General features: G+C 47.0%; 1 protein-coding gene and 1 long non-coding RNA gene across 5 annotated transcripts in view; one reads left to right on the top strand and one right to left on the bottom strand.

The window, feature by feature from the left end:
- The window catches only part of LOC133345308 (caskin-2-like), a 418,730-nt gene that overhangs the window by 164,940 nt on the left and 235,437 nt on the right, over positions 1–18,353 (top strand). The gene's annotated exons all lie outside the window — the stretch shown is intronic.
- Positions 3,810–16,493, bottom strand: LOC133347579 (uncharacterized). Its single transcript, XR_009755736.1, has 4 exons — positions 16,104–16,493; positions 13,864–13,997; positions 6,210–6,293; positions 3,810–3,950 (listed from the first exon to the last, which is right to left on the bottom strand). It is a non-coding gene; the product is annotated as an uncharacterized LOC133347579 (long non-coding RNA).

The following is an 18,353-nucleotide window of genomic DNA, read 5'->3' as shown; positions in this document are numbered from 1 at the left end:
GGGCAATGCGGAACGATGCGTGGCGTTGATGCTGAAGACCTTTCTTCTGAGAGGTGCCCTGTGGCTGCCGTTGGCGCGGCGACGCGGCGCGCAGCACAACACGGCCGGAGCTGTGGTGCGCGTTTTGTTATCGTGGAGATGGAGATGGGCGATGCCGACATCGAACAACCAAACGTTGATTCTAGATTTGAAGCTTTCGTGACTGCAAGGATCCATACTCTTTGGCTTTTTTCGGTAAAGTCACGTCGGTTAAAAAAGGAAAACGAAAACAAATAATTGTTTTAAAAAAAAGGAAAGCGAAAAGAAATATTTGTTTTCGTTTTTCTTTTTTAACCTACGTGACTTTATCGAAAAAACCAAACGCTGCTCAAAACCTAAATGCGGTGGGGGTTTTGTTGTTGTTGTTGCTGCTTAGTTTCGCTGTACTCGTTATTGTGATCTGTGCACGCGATGCTGGCCACTGGTGCAGCAATGGGCAGCGCAACTGGGATTTCGATCCAGAGCCGTCCGCTGGTTCGATCTTCAGGCGCGGCGGTTGAAACGATGGGGGCCACAACTCTTTGGTTCTTTCGGTAAAGTCACGTAGGTAGAAATACATAAAAATAAAACAAATCACGACGTTTCGATTGCAACACAAGCAACCATCATCAGGTGGCGAAACAACAGCAAGAAAAAGCAAGAAAATGTTTTTGCTGTAGTTTTCCCACCCGATGATCGTTGCTTGTGTTGCAATCGAAACGTCGTGATTTGTTTAATGTATTTCTACCTACGTGACTTTACCGAAAGAAGCAAAGAGGATGGATTCCTGCAGCCACGAAAGCTTCGAATAAAGTTGAGGCACAACTTTATTTTCACCCTGCGCCCCTCCCCTGACCACCCCCCCCCCCCCCCCCATATCCTTAGGCCCCTCCCCTGACCCCCCCCTCCCTTAGGCCCCTCCTCTGACCCCCCCCCCCATATCCTTAGGCCCCTCCCCTGACCCCCCCTCCCTTAGGCCCCTCCCCTGACCCCCCCTCCCTTAGGCCCCTCCTCTGACCCCCCCCCCCTCAGGCCCCTCTCCTGACTCCCCCCTTCCTTAGGCCCCTCCCCTGACCCTCCTCCCTTAGGCACCTCCCCTCTCCGTACCCGGCAGTAGGTCTCCACCAATCAAAGAGCTGTTTGTATTATATATTTATTTATGCACGACAGACAGTCAGACAGACAAATAATCCCTGGTGGAACATTGTTTCCTACCTGTATCAGGCCAGCGTGGAAGAGTAGACCAAATACCCCGCTAGAGCTCATTCGAGTGGAGGTGCTTCCGCCATCCAGTGGCGTGAGCGAGCAATTGCATGGCTGCGCCTTCGACACCTTTTTACTAATGCATATAACAAACCACTTTGTGCAGGCGCTCTCAGTATCCATATGTATTATGCATGCATGCACGTGACAGTTCAGGCAATGACTCCTAGAGATTACAGAGACGTCAGCCTATAATAACATGTCTCTGTTATGAGACGAATGTTGGTGACAAATGTAGTATTTATGTTGAACCTCTTTCGCACCGTACGTAGCCAACCGTACGTAGCCAACCATACCAATCGGAGGTGGAAGGACAGCAAACTGAGGCTTTATTTTGCTTGTGCACAACTGCTACGCCTAACCCCCCCCCCTTCCCCCAACTTTTCTATCAGCGTAGATTAAGAGGGGGCAGTGATCTACGAGTCCGGAAAAAATGTATCACAAAACCTTCCTTCACGGCTTCATTCGGTGCATTGTGATACATTACAGAGCCAGCGAGGAGAATGCAACAACGTCAGCCTGCATGGATAATGGGAGTTTGGATATCGACTCGCGTAAATGAGTGTTGCAAAAAAGAAACAAAACAATAAATTGAGGATTAACGACAACAGCGATGTGATTCTTTGTAATGGTAATCCTTGTATTGATATGTATAAGACGCCGTGATAATGTATCCGTTGTGGAAGACATTGGATTTTGTCACGTCTACCTGCGTTGTATGATGGACACCGTGCAGTCAGTAGTATGATGACCTATTGTGCTTCCAAGCGCTGAGACTGCTGGCACGCTCTGTATCGCTGGAAATGCCCCGGCCTTAAAAAACGAATCTCCCATAGGCAAGACGTTGGTCTTTCATATTCTTTGGGTCTTTCGGTAAGCTTTAAGTCAAGATTTAAGACGTCGGTCCACAGTGTATACCGATGAAACTGAAGCGGGACATTTATACATTTGGATGTTTTTTACTTGGTTGCGTGGGTAAGCGGGATTCAAGACAGACGCATGGCCCACACCTTGCTAGAGCAACTCTCTCATTTGTCCTTGCGGCTTAAGAATTACCCCTGTAATCAATCTCCAAGCAGAAGGTTTTAAAGGGCAGAGGGTAACCGGTTTAGTTCATTGCCATTTGTCATGGGGAGGCTGTTTAGATGTTCTGTAATTGGGTATTTTTATTTAGCTAAACTGGTTTTCATTTGCCATTTGCTAAGGCCACGTTTTCAAATAAAAGGGCAAGTGTTTATGAAAAATAATTTCCCAGGAGAAGACAAATACCCCCCTCCCCCCTTCTCCGTCTCGCAAACCACGACATATATACACATGCCAGCCAGTCCGCTATACACTGCTGTACAAAGGCCTCCCTGTGTTCAGGCCACATCCATTAGCCTACTGTGAATTTCATCTGTTTCATTAGTGCGTTTGTCCTTTTAACAATTATCGTCATCGTCGTTGTAGTCAGCCGTGATAATTCCACTGCTGGATGAAGGCCTAACCAAGTCTTTACCATCCCTAGTATGCATGTACATCGGTATGTTGAACTTCTTTCGCACCACCGGTAGCCCTCACATCGTGACAACGTTGCTGGACGTCCTCTTAGCGTGTTCGGATGCCACTCCGCCGTTAGTCTCGACCACCGTTATAGCGACGTGTATACTATCTCTGCTTTGCGTATGTTCTCTTATCCACATGTCCCTCTTCCTGTCTCTTAGTGTTTTGAGCATGCCCTTCCCCTTGCTCCTGTGTACTCTTAGCTTGTATTCCATGTTTTTTGTCACTGTCCATGTCTTCTGAACCAAATGTCGTAGCAGGTAATATACTACACTGATTAACTAAACAAGTTTATGCGTACGCACATTTGCGCATTTCTTTCTATTAAGTTCAATAGTTACAACCGCTGTACAATTTGTCTCCAAATGCTTTAAATGGATGTGCTTTGTACACATCAAGAGCTCTGGGAGAAGGTGGAGGTGTGAAATTTGGGAAATTATGGGAATGTATGTTTGTAGCATGTATGTATGTATGTTGAAACTTATTTCACACCGTACGTAGCCAACCGTGTTAATCGGAGGCGCGGGGGAAGGACAACAAAGAAATACAACAATTATTTCGAAATAAATGAGTCTTTAATCTTGATATAAAAGTGCATAGCTCCTGTGGCTCCCTAATATCGGAAGGAAGAGGGTTCCAGACGGCCGCAGAAGCGCACTGAAAAGCGCGCAATGCAGTGAACAGCCAAAAGCCGCTGAGAATGACCGGAGTTTGTGTGATGGTTTATGCTCCTTGATGGGAAAAGTTGAGGTGGACAGGACCTGAGGGCACAGCCAGCTATAGTTCAGCTGAGAAATACATATGAGATAGATAAAAACAGGTCAAGGTGAAAAAGTGGAAAATCCTAAACCCAGACTTGAACAGGGCAGAGCGTGCTGCAGACAGGCAGCAGGGAAGAGTTAAAAGATTTAACCCTGAACTTAAAACAGGGGAAAAGTCAACAGTATGAACAGTCCGGAAGGACGCAGTTTCAGACGGCAGAAGCAGAGGAAAGAGAGTGACCTGCCATTGTGCGGAGGTTGACCTGGGGGGTGTTGACAGAAGGCCTTGGTTGCGGGAGTGATGGGCAGAGGGAACACGGTAACACGAGACGAGACGGCGAGGCAGGGCCACGTCCATGGAGGGACCTTGCGCACAGTGAAAGTGAAGTTGGATTGAGAGCCGGGTTAGTGGCATCTGAGGATTTGGCGATGTGCCTCTTGTGCAACCCGTCCAGCTTGTTATGGCCGGTACCGTTTGTTGTCCCTACCAGCGCCGAATCCTGACACGAGACCTGTTGTTTCTTAATATTGTCAGGTCTTTGATTCAATTTGTGTTCACCAAAGTGTTCTTTAAGTTTGTTGTTCTCTCTCTCCTCGTCCCTTGGAATTAATTCAGACGGCGCGCTCGCTGCGAGTGGGCCGCTTTTAGAATTACAAGATTTGTAATTCTACCTCCCCCCCCCCCCGAGTAGGGCTGCATGCCTGATAACTGGTGCGATGTGATTTGTTGCAAAAGAACAAACCGTTCGATAGACGTTAATTGTCCACTCTGGCTCCTCGCTTTCAACTACTGCTCTCCTGTGGCATTGCTGACGTGGGCAGCTTGTGCTTAACTATACTGAGCGCAAACTCAAGGTCCCCCCCCTACCCATCAAAATCGATGCAGCTGAAGTATATTTAATTTCAACTGCAGCCGTCTCTTTTTACCTTCACGAGAGAGGGTTGGCAGAGCACCAAGAAACGATTGTTCACGTCACACGCGTGATGCGCACACGTGGGAGCACCGGATCATAAAGGGGCTAAAAATGAAACATAAAGGGGCTGTTGACGTGCGGCCACTCGCGGCGATTTGTGGCAAAAACATTGAGTGGTGGCAGTCGCAGCGAGCACGGTATCCTTGGGGTTGTACCAGTGCCGGATTATTCTCGTAGCAAAAGTAGCTACATATGTAGCTACGGGCCCCGCACTTTCAAGGACCCCGCGCTAAATGCTTTCAAGCTATCAATTCCGGTTCGGTGATTCTGCACTTGCTCTTACTATAGTACTATACTGCCTTCAACTTTTATGAACGATTGGGTGTTTAAGGTTAGCGATTTGTCTTATTGTCTGGCCGTATAGCACATGAAAAAGACAACTACTTTACTAAGCAAGTAAGAAAAATGTGTTTTAATATTTAAGTGTTTTTTTTTTACTTGGGCCCCTTTATAACATATGCTAGAGGCCTTGCACTAGCTTAATCCGGCACTGGCTTGTACCCATCACATCAGCAATCGCGGTTTCTATCTCGGCCCCCCGGCAGCCAATGCGTGAGCCAAGGGGGTTTGGTTGGTGACCGCCTGGGGTGGCGAATGGTCGCAAGCTCCACCATGGGCAGCGTACACCATGGGTATGAAGATTATTGTACATAGTTTTTTTTTAAATATAAACAACACATTTAATATATTTTTATATTCCATATCTGCTTTGTATATTTTTTTGTAATAAAACACTGCCATATCTGCTTTACATCACATCAGTTCTGCTTTGTATATTTTTTTGTAATAAAACACTGCTACGGTGACATTGCTATCCTTCGTATTTGTGGCGTAGTCATAAAACGCTGCGAGAAAATAATATCACAGTTTTGCCACCCGAGGTTGTACCCAAGATCAACGTTCAGCCACAATTGCCTCAAGAGTCACCGTTATCGCAACCACACAGGCAACAGTGCAACTCCACGATCATAATCACATTCGCGGATTGCTCTACAAAAGGAGATCTGAAGGCACGTGTTTGTTCGCTAATTGTCCCAGGTGCTGTATAATCCGGTGATTAGAGTTTGGGCGCGTTGGAATGTGCCTGAATGCGCCGTTGTGTGCCACATCCCACAGCGAGTGGGAGCTCTCCCCGACCCCCATCCGCCAGGCATGATTAAACGAAACAATTTTTTGTATTTTACCAGGTAAGGCCCACCGAGCTTATGTAGCTCTTTTTCATAAGCGACCTGGCTCTCACCTATGATAGCTCAACGAATTGGCTTATCGTGTGGAAATGTAGAGCAGCCAAATACTCTTAAACGCGTGTTGTTGACTCTAAATGTGGATGGATTTGCCGGAGGACCCGGAGAAAAATCCACGTGACCACGGGGAGAATATGCAGACTCCCAATACACAGCAGGCGTCAGGGTCAAAATCGAACCCACGACCTCCTTGTATACCAGGCGAGGCGATTAACAGCTCGGCACCGCCATGAGATGCACGTTTGGCACGTCGTTCTGTATCACGCAGCCAGGTGTTTCCACGGATACCCCACAAGCTTAATGATGTTCAGCATTGTGGAGTCTTGCAGCTCTCAAGGCATCATTTGTGCTGAATGGCAACGCTGCAATGCATCGTTCAGAATTGGCACTTGGCACTACGTACTCACAGGAGATTGTGAAGCGCAATGCACGTGTTGGCAGACGGGGTCACCTCACCCTGACAGAATTTCCCACTCGTCAAATGTATGCATCTGGAAAGCAAGTGCAGCGCATCGTAGACTTGTAATTGCGGAGATTAAAAGTCGGAAGACTTCAAAGGCGTGGTTGTTTGGCGCTTGTAAGCTATTGCATTAATTTTGTTTAGATTATTTAAGGTGGCTTAAAACATTGGCAATATCTGACTTGAGCTGTCAAAAAAAATACAATTAGCTCAACTTTTGCCATTACAAGTACTTTGTAAAATGAGGCCTTGATAGGAACACACAATTGCCCATTTTCCGCAATTATGTTTCAGTACCGTTAATATGCACGCTTTGGAAGATCATGTATATTCATAACCCAGCTGGATTATGGGTGGATGTGACATTGATACAAGTACACTGAATCGTGAGAGGTATCATATCTGTTGCTGAAACAATGCAAAAGTTTAAATTTTAAACACGTGATAAATAGTTTAAAAGAACCACCGATGCAAAACATTTGTTTAAATTAAACAAAAAAAATAGGTGCATAAAATAATTTCCAATTAAAGTTGAATTCAGACATACACAAGTACCACATCGTGTTACGTAAAACCCCTTTGAGTATTAAAATTAGAACTACAGTACTTCTTTGACGTGAACATTTTAAGGAAACTTTTACAAAATCGTGAGGTATAATTATAATAAAATACTATATATATACTGCAGTGTGCAGGCCCACCGCTATTTGTAAAGATGAGGTTCGTAATGAGCCACTTGCCTCCTCCAGCGATTTTAACAAAATTTTCAAATATTAGAATTTGCATTTCCGCAAAGAGCTGATTATATATATATCACTATTTAACAAAATATATATACTTTTTTGTTCCTGGGTAGTGTTATTTTCTAATTGCTTATGCCTCAAAAGTACAGAAAATGGCTATTATTCACCACAAACTTAGCTTTTGTGACCAGGGCAGTGATATTATGAAATTTACCTATTTTCAACGAGAAAACGTGGTGTGCACTTGTGGCATTCCTTCGCATAAAGTCCTGGTCACAAAAACAAAGTTTTTGGGGAATAATAGCCATTTTCTATACTTTTGAGGCTTAACAATTAGAAAATAACACTTAGTACCCAGTAACAAAAATCGTGTTACATAGTGAATTATCATGTAAACATCGTGTTGTACGCAGTGGCCTCTCGTGCCTTGCAGAGATTGGGTGACCCCACGAAATGCAACGTATTCTACACAGTTAAAACCTACTGTAGTTTTAGGCTATGGTATTGATTCTCACACATGCAGTTCAATGCACTTATTGTGAGCTTATTAACCGATATTGAGCGACGAATCGACGCATTGGTACGTGCCTAGGAATCGTGTAGAAGTACTGCCACCCATTTGTAATTGTACTGCATATGTGTAAAGGAGTTCCAGCCTTGTGTGAGTCTTCAAGTTCGTCTTCATTACAGCTCGTCGCACATCGGGGAATTGCTCGCACCCCCAATTAGCACGGCTACGGTGATCAGGGTTGGCTACATACGGTGCGAAAAAAAGTTCAACGGACATATTCTGATTTAAAGCTTTCGTGACTGCAGGGATTCATCGTCTTGGTTCTTTCTGTAAAGTCACGTAGAAGGGAAATAATAAATAATAAAAATAAAACATAAAAAATAATTATTATCATGTATATTCATAACCCAGCAGGATTAATTATTATGTTTTATTTTTATTATTTTATTATTTACCTTCTACGTGACTTTACCGAAAGAACCAAGAAGATTAATATATTCTGTTCAGGTGCCTCAAATCCCCTCCTACCCCTCCTTTGCCATCTTCCCCATCCTTTCTGAAGCTTTCCACGACCCTCCACCAATCCCCTTCATGTATCCCTAACGGTCTTCCAACCGACCCCTCATTTCTATTCGGGTTTCTCTGACGGCCAATCCGATTCGAACGGTTCTCCACCTGTGCCCCCTGCGTCGGCTCTCCCTGAAATAGCTCCTCGCCAATGTGAGTCAGGCGCGCTCTTATTAGAACCGACGAGCCGTCAGACCCGGGTGAGTGTATATGTATTTGCTTATCTCCGAATAGGGTGTTGCCCCTCGTCATCCCTCACACGTGCACGGAAGGGCGTCGGATTTGTGGTTACACAGCAGTCACCCCACGACTGGGCGTGGCCGGTGGCTGATTTGCCCCAAAACTTAAAAGCAAAAATGGCGAAATCCATCCACGTGCGTGCCCTCGCGGTACACGAGCGGGGAAGCGTTGGTGGGACGTGGGGGCTGCAGCTGAGCGTGCCGCCAACAAGACCACTCTTTGCTTCGCGTACATAATCCCTTGCCCCCCAAACACCGATTCACCCCAGAAGTTCACACGCACACAGCCCCCTTAACCGAACAGTGCAGAGCCATGGAAATTCTGAGAGCGGCGGCTCATGGCCGATTATCCGCTGTCCACAAAATGTCTTGGTCTCTTCACCTCTCGCCCGGGTTTCCACGCGTGCCACCAATAAGGGCCTTCGGTGTCTCCTCCTGGCTCAGTCTGATTGGACGCGGCCATGGCGTTGCAGTCTGCCCTGCGTGTGGTAGGGAGCAGGCTCGTATTAGTGTTGTTACTACTACGCTTGATTAACCCGGAAAGCCTTAAAGACTCGTTTCCGTAGAAGGCGACGGTGCCATGCACAATCCCAATTGAGTAATTTCTTCAGCGTTGGGATGTTTGGGCCATTCCAGTTTGCATTGTTGTGGACTTTTAGCTGCCCGGCGCGATCACCTCTTGAATCCTCTCGCTCGCAGCTGATGGCTGTGGTCCATGTCCTTGGTCGGTGTGACACCGTCATAATTTACGTGAAGTCTCGTGAGACATTCTATTTCTTCCCATGATATGTCTGGATTTTTTTGGGATCTCACAGGTGGCAATCCTACTGACAGAGCTAGAACTCCACACCCCAGTCTCATCCGCACCCCACCATACCCCCCCCCCCATCACCATATCCCTCCCCTCCCCCCCACCTCAATCATCTCGGGAAAGCACTCGCACGAACCCTGTCCCTGGTTAGGCTTGGCAGCAGTCAGGCGATCATTCACACTCAACTGCCGGCTGCGCTCCACTTTCATCTGGACGCACCCTTACATGACCCCCAAATGCCCCCATGTGGATTCTTCATCTCGGTTACTAAACTCAAAATGCACGTCTGTGTGCCACCGCGCAAAAGAAAACGGGAGGTAAATATGAAACTGTTTAAACCGGCAGCTGCCTCCTGCGGATTTGCGTGAAAACCCGGCATGTGTGGTTGTGGGACGTTACGAGTAAAAGCAAATATAATCAGCACCTTGTTATCTGCTACCAAATAAAAATAGACTGTGTTTTAGTCTGTCGGCCTGCTGGCTATACAGCCCAATGTCATTCAGAATTATTTGTTGAAGCAAGCATAACACTCTGACAGCGTCGGCTTTCTGGGCCTCGTCGGAAGAATCAGGCTCGTTAAACAAATGCCTCTGTTTTACCAAATGTTGTTGGAAAGAGCCCTCCATCTAAACTGTGGGTTTGATGTGGGTTTCTCGCTCTATGAACATAGACTTGATTCTTTGTTCCCGTGGGCCAGTTCTCTGCTATGGATTTGCCAATTTAATTGGGACATTAATCGCCAAAGCATGCCTATCTGGCTAATAAGATACACCTGCCCCAATTAGGCTGTATGCCTGTATAATTGTCGAATAATCTCATCCTCGATTAAGCTTACCCTAAGCGATAAGACATTGTTCTCTGAGATCGTGCAAATTGGTCAATCCAGATCGCTGTGTCCTGCAGTTGTAGCTTCAACTCACTGCTGTGCAAAACGTTTAATCAGAGCTCTGACCGCAAGCATTGCGGTTAATGCGGACATGATTCCTTGTAAAAGGTTTCAGTATGGTGTTTTAACATCTTAACACCTTTGGAACCTCCTTTGCCAGTAGCAAAATATGATATTTTTTTATTTATCATTTTATCTGGCAACAAAACTGACACCTTTTTTACAAGGAGTCATGTTTGCATTGACCACAATACCTGCGGTCGGAATGCAAACAAAAACACAACTCTGATAATGTGCGCCTTTGGCGTCATCTGGTCCAACACCATGTGAGACTAGGCTCTAAGAAAAGCTGTCTCAGGTGTGGACCAATGAATTTCAAGGACAGTGCATACATTATCAGAGTTGTGTTTCTTGTTTGCATTCCGACCGCAGGTATTGTGGTCAATGCAAACATGACTCCTTGTAAAACAAGGTGTCAGTTTTGTTGCCAGATAAAATGATAAAAAAACAATTATCTTCTTAACACCTGTTTTGTTGCCAGAAAAAAAGGGGAAACCCCTAATATCAGAGCTCTGATTATCTGTTTACTTTCCGCACGTTGTAAGTGCATTGTCCTTGCCCAGTCAAGTTCAGCAAAGGTGTATGTGTGATATGTGCCATGGCCTACTCAAACCGTGTCAACATTGTGATTGTAATGTACCATTACGTAACCAACCATGCTCATTGGAGGTGCGAGGGAAGGACAACAAACGAAATGCAAAAAAAAACGGTTCTAAAGAAATGAGTTTTCAATCTTGAGTAAACAAAAATATGTTTCCAATAACTCGACTGTTATGTTTACATCCATGCCCCCTGATTGCCACCAAGACCGTGTGGCTGCAGACTCACCACGTAGTAAAGTGGGTTCGCTGGGTGAGGTCTTATATTGTCTCCTGTCAGATATTATTACGCTACGATACAATGCATTTACTTTAGAATCGATAGAGCCTGTCCGGTGTCATGATTTGGTTCGTTGCTTTTTGTTTTCGCCATTGTTTATTGGTTATTTTGGCAGCGGTGACGGGAGCCCACCCGTAGCCCTTTCGCTGCTTTTCGCAGAGGTTCGCAGTTCAGACCCAGCAGCCACACCTGGTTAATACTGCGGGTGTATTTCACCATAACATCACAAGGTCTGCTTCACAGTCGACGTTAAAGGTCCCGTGAAGAAATTCGCCATTGTGTTGTCGGCGTGAATGGTCACATTTTTGCTAAATGTGAAATATTACTTGCAAATTACTCAATTGGGAATTTACGTGAGCAGCCATTGCCCCCTACAGCAAAAAGCTGGCAGGACACTTCTAATAAAGAGTCATGAGGCCTGGTGAGGCTTTTGTGGGTAAACAAGAGTAATAATAATGACAACAATAATACTTTTTATAATCACAACTATATTATTATGATCGATAGATGCTGCCAGACTAACAATTATGGTCCTGGTTTGAACGATGATATCTGGAGTGAATCTGACCCCGACGCTCCATACCTCTGTTTTCTTGTGCGGTATGCTCACGTGCATTTTACGGTTGTGCATTTTTTTTCGTCGCCGTTCATGCATTCATCCAAGCGTCCCAACACGTCTCCGGCCAGGGTGCTCGGGACAGTGTTAATCATCTTGTAGGGGGGGGGTGAGTTGGGGGGACTGATGTTCAAGCATTGTTTAAAAATGCAAGAGACTAAACTACTTAAACATTTCCACAAGTGTTTGCACGGCGACGTTTTGCAGCGTCTCTTCCTGAATGTGTCTGGACGCCGTGTCGGTAGACGGGGGTTGACTGCGCGCTTATTAAATCTTGTGTAAGCGATTGTCTGGTGTTCCACGGAGCCTCTTGGGGCGAATGCCCTTGTCAGGCTAGTCTGAGCTATCACGCCTGATATTCTGAATTCCAACATTACGTTTCAACCTTGGGGTGAATGAGGTTCACGCGTGCGGCATGTTTCATGGCCTCGGTCCAGTTACCAGCGACTACAAAAACCCTTTCACTCGTAACACATTTCGGTGTGCAATTACATTTCTTGATCTCTGCAGTTATACATTTCGGGCAAACGCAGCGAACGACTGCGTGGGGTTTTCGCGGGTCGTGCTGCGTAGCGCTCAGACGTGTGTTCTGGCCGTGCCGCGCGTTGTTCGGTGCGATGTCCGACGTTTCGTCTCCGTGTGCTTGGGGGGCGCTTCTTGAGGAGTCCATTCGGTTCCAAGTCGCTCTGCGACGACTCATGATGGTTAAAATCAACTCGTAGCCCGAGACGGCAGAAGGATGATTCTGGCTGCCACAGTACTGAGCCAATGCTGCTGAACGCCTGGATTTCCTGCTCTTGTTTTTTGAACATTGACAGTTCAGGAATATCACACCGATACATTTCTTGTTTTACCCAGTCAAGGGTGATCTGACCATTTTGATTCGTGACGGAGGTTATCCAACCGTTTTTAAGGAAAACTAGCGGCCTGCTCGTCCTTTGGACGTGACCTTCCGGCCAACTGTCCTCCCCCCCCAAACGTGTTCTAATGTATAATCGTATGATGCTGTATCCTGCACATTTGCACGGGTGAAGGGTGGTTGGGGCGGGGCATGACGTTCGCGTGATGCACGAACCCGGCTCAACGCTGTGGGGTGCTGGTGCCGTCATCACGCGCACTTCGACGTGCGCCAGCCAGGGATCCAGGCAGGAATCCAGCCTACAAAACTTTTTATATACAGTTTGACAACTGGGCGGGCGGGGGAGGAAGGGAGCTCTTTAAATCATTAGATTACGTGTCTCAGCCTGGTTGCGAACATCAGCATCGAACAAAAATCTGTTTGTTAAAATCGCCAACGTTGCAACACAAGTTCGATTTGTACATTAAATGCCTCCGCACATCCAGGCATTGTACATAACAGTGGGGCACATTTGTATTTCAGAGAGAGAAAGAGACAGCCGCAAGATATTGCTCAGAACATCGGCATGCCAGGCCACCCGGCTGACAAAGTAAATGCGACACTGTCAGCTTCACATTGGCATTTGTGCCAGACTAACAGTGAGAGGTATTGCAGCATCAGTCACGTCTGTGCAGAGCTCGCTGTATGCACCGATGGATAGGTCCACACTTGGTGGGCTAGCTAGCTTCCACAAATACTGCACGCAGGTTTCATTAGCCAGCTGCCAGTTATTCTGCTTATATCAGGTCCAATATTTAAGCTCCGGTCACAGTATATTCAGATGTATTGCTTTTAGGCACGATGAGATGATGGAAAGTTCCATTGAAAGTGATCGCAGCAGGCATTGTACCATTTCGTGTCAAATAACGGCCACAGATGGCGGCACTTAGAACCACCTCCTCCTAAAGTGAATTCGACAAGCGTTGTGTCCGACAATTTTCACCGCAAGCCGTGTTCGCTGTGAGAACAATTAAACCGAAATGTGCAGGAGTCCACAGAGCTGTACGTATTGTCAAATTGTGCTGAAATTATTCATAGACTATATATATTTTAAAATAGATTAATTGGCGGACATTTTCAAAATGGAGGACACCAGACATCCGACTCCAAATGCGGGAAACTCGCCACCGGTGACGATGATTCATGATAATGATGATGACAATGTCATCAATCGCAAGAACCGCATACCTTCGACACTTAAATCATCAGTATTTCATATTAATAATGGTAATCAGTGTTTCATGGGGCATCATTCATGCGAACTGAATCTCACATCCCAGCAAAGTCTGCAAGAGGGAAGTGGATGAACAGATTTTTCAGCTGAATAATGAACGTTTGTTCCACATGCGCCCGAAGAAGACACACACATGCAACGGGGCAACAACCCTTACCCACTGCAGATGGAACGGACGGAGATTAGTCCACACTTGCTGCACCGCCTTCTGCTGGAGTCCCATGGTGTGTGGCACCTCCTCGATGTGCACAGCGCCGTTTGAGTGATGCACCAACCCTCGCCTCCACAGCGCTGGATGACAGATCACGTGCATCGCCACCACACCCGATTTAAGCCGAGTGAGTAAACAACGTGTTTATTTTTTTTATTGAATAATTCCAACGATATTACGATAATGTTCTATTTGCTCGATCAAGTACTCCAAACGATAGTTTACGGATTCCTATCGTGAGTCGTATTTGAGCGGGTCGAAGTGCCTGCGTGCAGCTGTATCACGACCTAGCTGACACCATCAACTCGTTGCATAACGAGAGAGGCCAATTTAGAATCAACGTAGCTGCCCAGACTTGAACCACAATCTCAGTGGCGTAGCACCTCGGTGGTTATGATTCGAGGCATCATCCCCTGGAGCCAACCTGTCTTTCCTCTTCTTTGGCGATTACGAAATTATTGTGCTATTTGGTCACTTACAGAATCTCCAACTGCTCTGATGACGGTTAATTCGGAGCCCTGTTGTGCATCATCGGACGGAACGCTTGAGGGGGGCAACACCTCAAAAGCACATCGAGAACGTGTTGGCCAAAGCCGGCACGGCACGTTACGGCAGCCAGTAACGCGCACGTTTGTGTGTGTGCGTGTGTGGGGAACGGTAGTGTAGCGGGTAGCGGGTAGCGCGCTGCGCTATGAACCCAGCGACCCGGGTTCGATTCCCGCTCACGGCCAACACCAGTGACGATTATCTGAACCGGTCCTGGGCGTCCCCTAGGTCGAATCAGCTTCAAATGAGTACCTGGTACGGTGTGTCAACATCGCCACTGGGGAGTGGTGCTGGTCACCCACCCCCTCGTGTACCGTTGCGGCCTTCATAGGTGCTCGCTAACAGCACTTGCCCCTACAGTCTGTTAAGGCTATACGGGGGATCTCGATTTTGTGTGTGTGTGTGGGGAGCGGCAGGGTAGCAGTTCGTGTGCTGCGCTACATATCCGGTGACCCGGGGTTCGATTCCCGCTCACGGCCAACACCAGTGACGATCATCTGAACCGGTCCTGGGCCTCCCCTAGATCAACTCAGCCTCAAATGTGTACCTAGTGCGGTGTGTAAACTTCGCATTTGGGAGAAAAAGGCGGTCGGGCTTGGTGCTGGCCACCCCACCCCCATCGTGTGCTGTGTCGGCCTTCATAGGTGCTCGCTAACAGCACTTGCCCCAACAGTCTGTTTAGGCTACAGGGGGAGGGATCTTTACCTTTATTTTTTTTGTACACACGTCCCTTTTGGGGGCACCTTGTGGGTATATCGAGGCCCCCTCTGGACAAGTCACACTGGCGAGGTGTTTAAGTGAAAGGCAGACGGATTAAAATGGATTAAAGTGGACTCCATCACACTGGGCCGGAGAGATGGCTTTGATTCCATGGGAGCAATGAATAGATTTCAAGTGAGTCTGGCACAAAAACGTGGTTCTTTAACGGTGCGGCGCTGTAGCTGCCCGGTGCGTTCAGGTGGAAGTGAGGGTCATAGGAATCAACAGGACGTGATTTAACACAATTGTGCTTGTAATGTATAACAGTGATAAATGTCGTACACCGAGTGACTTTCAACATTACACCACGATCGCTGGCAGTCTACCATTTAGTGGCTATGAATATCTGATATTTGTATGCACGTGCGTTGCAGATATAGATCTAGTTTTTTTTTGGTTTATATCGCATAAATATAAATGTGCCGTTAAACCCGCCACCACCCGACACAACCAATGAGTAAGGTTTGTCACGTAAACAGAACGTGGCCAATTTTTTACGAGTACAGCACACCGGTGTGTTGGAGAGTGAACCCACAACGTTTACAATTCGAGTACGACGTTTCGCCGGTAATTACAACCAGCATCATTAGGCGATCTAACCCCAAAAAAACCTCTTATGGATAATATTGGTTCAACAGTTAAGCCACTTTCTTATAATGACGACACTTGCATTTGTAATTGTAAGAATCTATTGATGTGCTCGTGTTCCATACGGGCTAATTGAGCATGCAAAAAAGGCAGGTAAAATAGAAACCATACAAATGGTTTGGCAACAAACAGGACAAAACAGAATTCTATATTCGAATCACACCCCTGAAAAGTGATGATTTTACAGCAGTAAGCGGTTAAGATGTTTTTTAAAATAATTTGACTCAAGTTACCTGAATCTGAACGCCACTGTCCATCCAGCTGTAAGAATGGGTGCACCATAGTCGAGTTGATCGGCAGGTCGCGTTGGGTAAACCGTGAGTACTCCCATCTTTTCCAAGACGTCTGGCCAGCGTGAAAGAGTAGACCAAAGCACCGTCCAGGGCGTCTCGAGAGAGAGAGATAGAGAGAGCTCCTCCTAGTGGAGGCCCCTTCCGGCAGCAGTGGTGTGAGTGAGCAATTGCAGTCCTGCACCTTTACATTTTACGATGCGGCCCTCAAAGAGCTTTCAAAGGAACGTGAATAAATCTCGTTGATAAGATACTTCGTCATTGATTTCCAGCGTGCGTGAATTGCAGACCCTTTGACAGACGCACTTTGCGGTGCCAGTAAAATGCTGCTCCTGTGAAACGGCCTGGTACATGCAGCAGCGCTGGCTTTACTTTATTTATCCGAGCTTCTTCCGCGACTCGTATAAACAAAAGCGGAATACAGCACCGGAGGTGCCAAACTGTTGCCACACACCTGATCCACATTTAGCTCAGGCTTGAAATACATTCCTCTCTCTCTCTCTCTCACCAGCAGCTAATGCGATTGGTCCAGTAGAGGCATTTACACGCTCCAATCATCCAGAACCAAGTGATAATCTCGCTGCAGAGCTCTGCAACAACTGTAAATGGTAAAGGGTGCAGCCGTGGAAATTAATTTCTAGCACACGCCACTGAAGGATCTCATCTGGAGGGGAGCTCTATAGAGGTTCCAAGAGAGCCCCTTTACTCGGTATTTGGCCTACTATTTCACAGTGGCCGGGTGTCTTGGAAGACGTGCAAATGCCCACTCGTTTGCCCACCGCACGCCAGAGGTCGCAAACGGGTTTTGATTCCTTACCCGTACCCGGCCGGACCAGGGTCGCAAACAGGTACCCGTACCCGGCCGTACCCGTACCCGGCCCCGTACCCGTACCCTACCCGTACCCGACCAGGTAGGGTACGGGTATCGGGTACCTGATTGCGACCTCTGGGATGAAGCCATGTTGCAGCCGCGGGTGGGTTGATTCTAGGAACTTGAATTGTGAGAAGAGACAAGACGTTGGGAAATGAGTGACAAACGGTTACTCACCGGTGACTCACGGTCTACCCGTACCCGGCCGCAACAGGGTCGCAAACGGGTACCCGTACCCGGCTAGCCGGGTATCGGGTAGGGTACGGGTATCGGGTACCCGGTTGCGACCTCTGCCGCACGCGACCTGGTGGCTGTGACGTTGCGCAATTATCTTCTCTTTCTAAAACCGGGTACAAGGGTTCAGTTTTACAAACAAAAGAAGTCAGTTCTCAAAAGTCCCAGTAGGTGGACCAGAGAATAGCAAATCAATGGTAAATCATATTGTTTGGGTCTTTCGGTAAAGTCACGTTGATAGGTTCAAAGAAAATAACAAAACACATATTTGAACTTATCTACGTGACTTTACCGAAAGACCCAAATAATATGAATTCCTGCAGTCACGAAAACTTTAAGTCAAGATTTAATGGTAAATCAATTGATTGAATTTGGCCAAAGCACATGTTATCGCTTTTCATTATAATAATCGGCTATGATCAGTCGTCTACTGGATGAAGGCTTCCAGAATTCGTGATGATCCACCTGGCACCTGCACACAAGTGGATGGAGCATCTAGATCGGTGAAATATTGTTGTTTTGCCGTGTGTGTATTTATGGGAACGGTCGTGCAGTTGTTAGCATACTGCGTTACAAACCTGGTCATCCGACTTCAATTCCCGCTCACAGCCAACACCAGTGATGGCTATCTAAACAAGTACCGGTCTTCCACTAGGTCGACTCAGCCTTAAATGAGTACCTGGTGCGATGTGTCAACATCGCCGCTGGCGAAACAAACGCGACCGGGCGTGGTTCTGGCCATACCTACTCCCTTGTGTGCCATGTTGACCTTAATAGGTGCTCGCTAACAGCACTTTCCCCAACAGCTTGTTAAGACTCTACGGGGGATGGGGAGGGGATCTTTGTTTTTGTATGTGAAACTGTAGCACGGTGGCATAGTGACTTGGAACGGAGGCTGCGTTCATTTTGCATCCACGAGTGCCACATTTGCTGACCGATTTCAAATCCACGTCCAGGGCGCGCACGTGACATTTGCGATGCGTCTCATCAGCGGTGGGATGATGGCGGTGACTCCGCGCAGCCCAACAGGGAGCAGCTGAGGTGTGCGACAGTAATGGAGTTTGCCACTCGCTCTGTAGACATCCTCC

The sequence above is a fragment of the Lethenteron reissneri genome, chromosome 3, assembly GCF_015708825.2.
Source record: "Lethenteron reissneri isolate LAM-NWPU_2019-01 chromosome 3, ASM1570882v1, whole genome shotgun sequence".
Taxonomy (NCBI): Eukaryota; Metazoa; Chordata; class Hyperoartia; order Petromyzontiformes; family Petromyzontidae; genus Lethenteron; species Lethenteron reissneri.
This window is presented reverse-complemented; position numbering and strand designations above follow the sequence as displayed.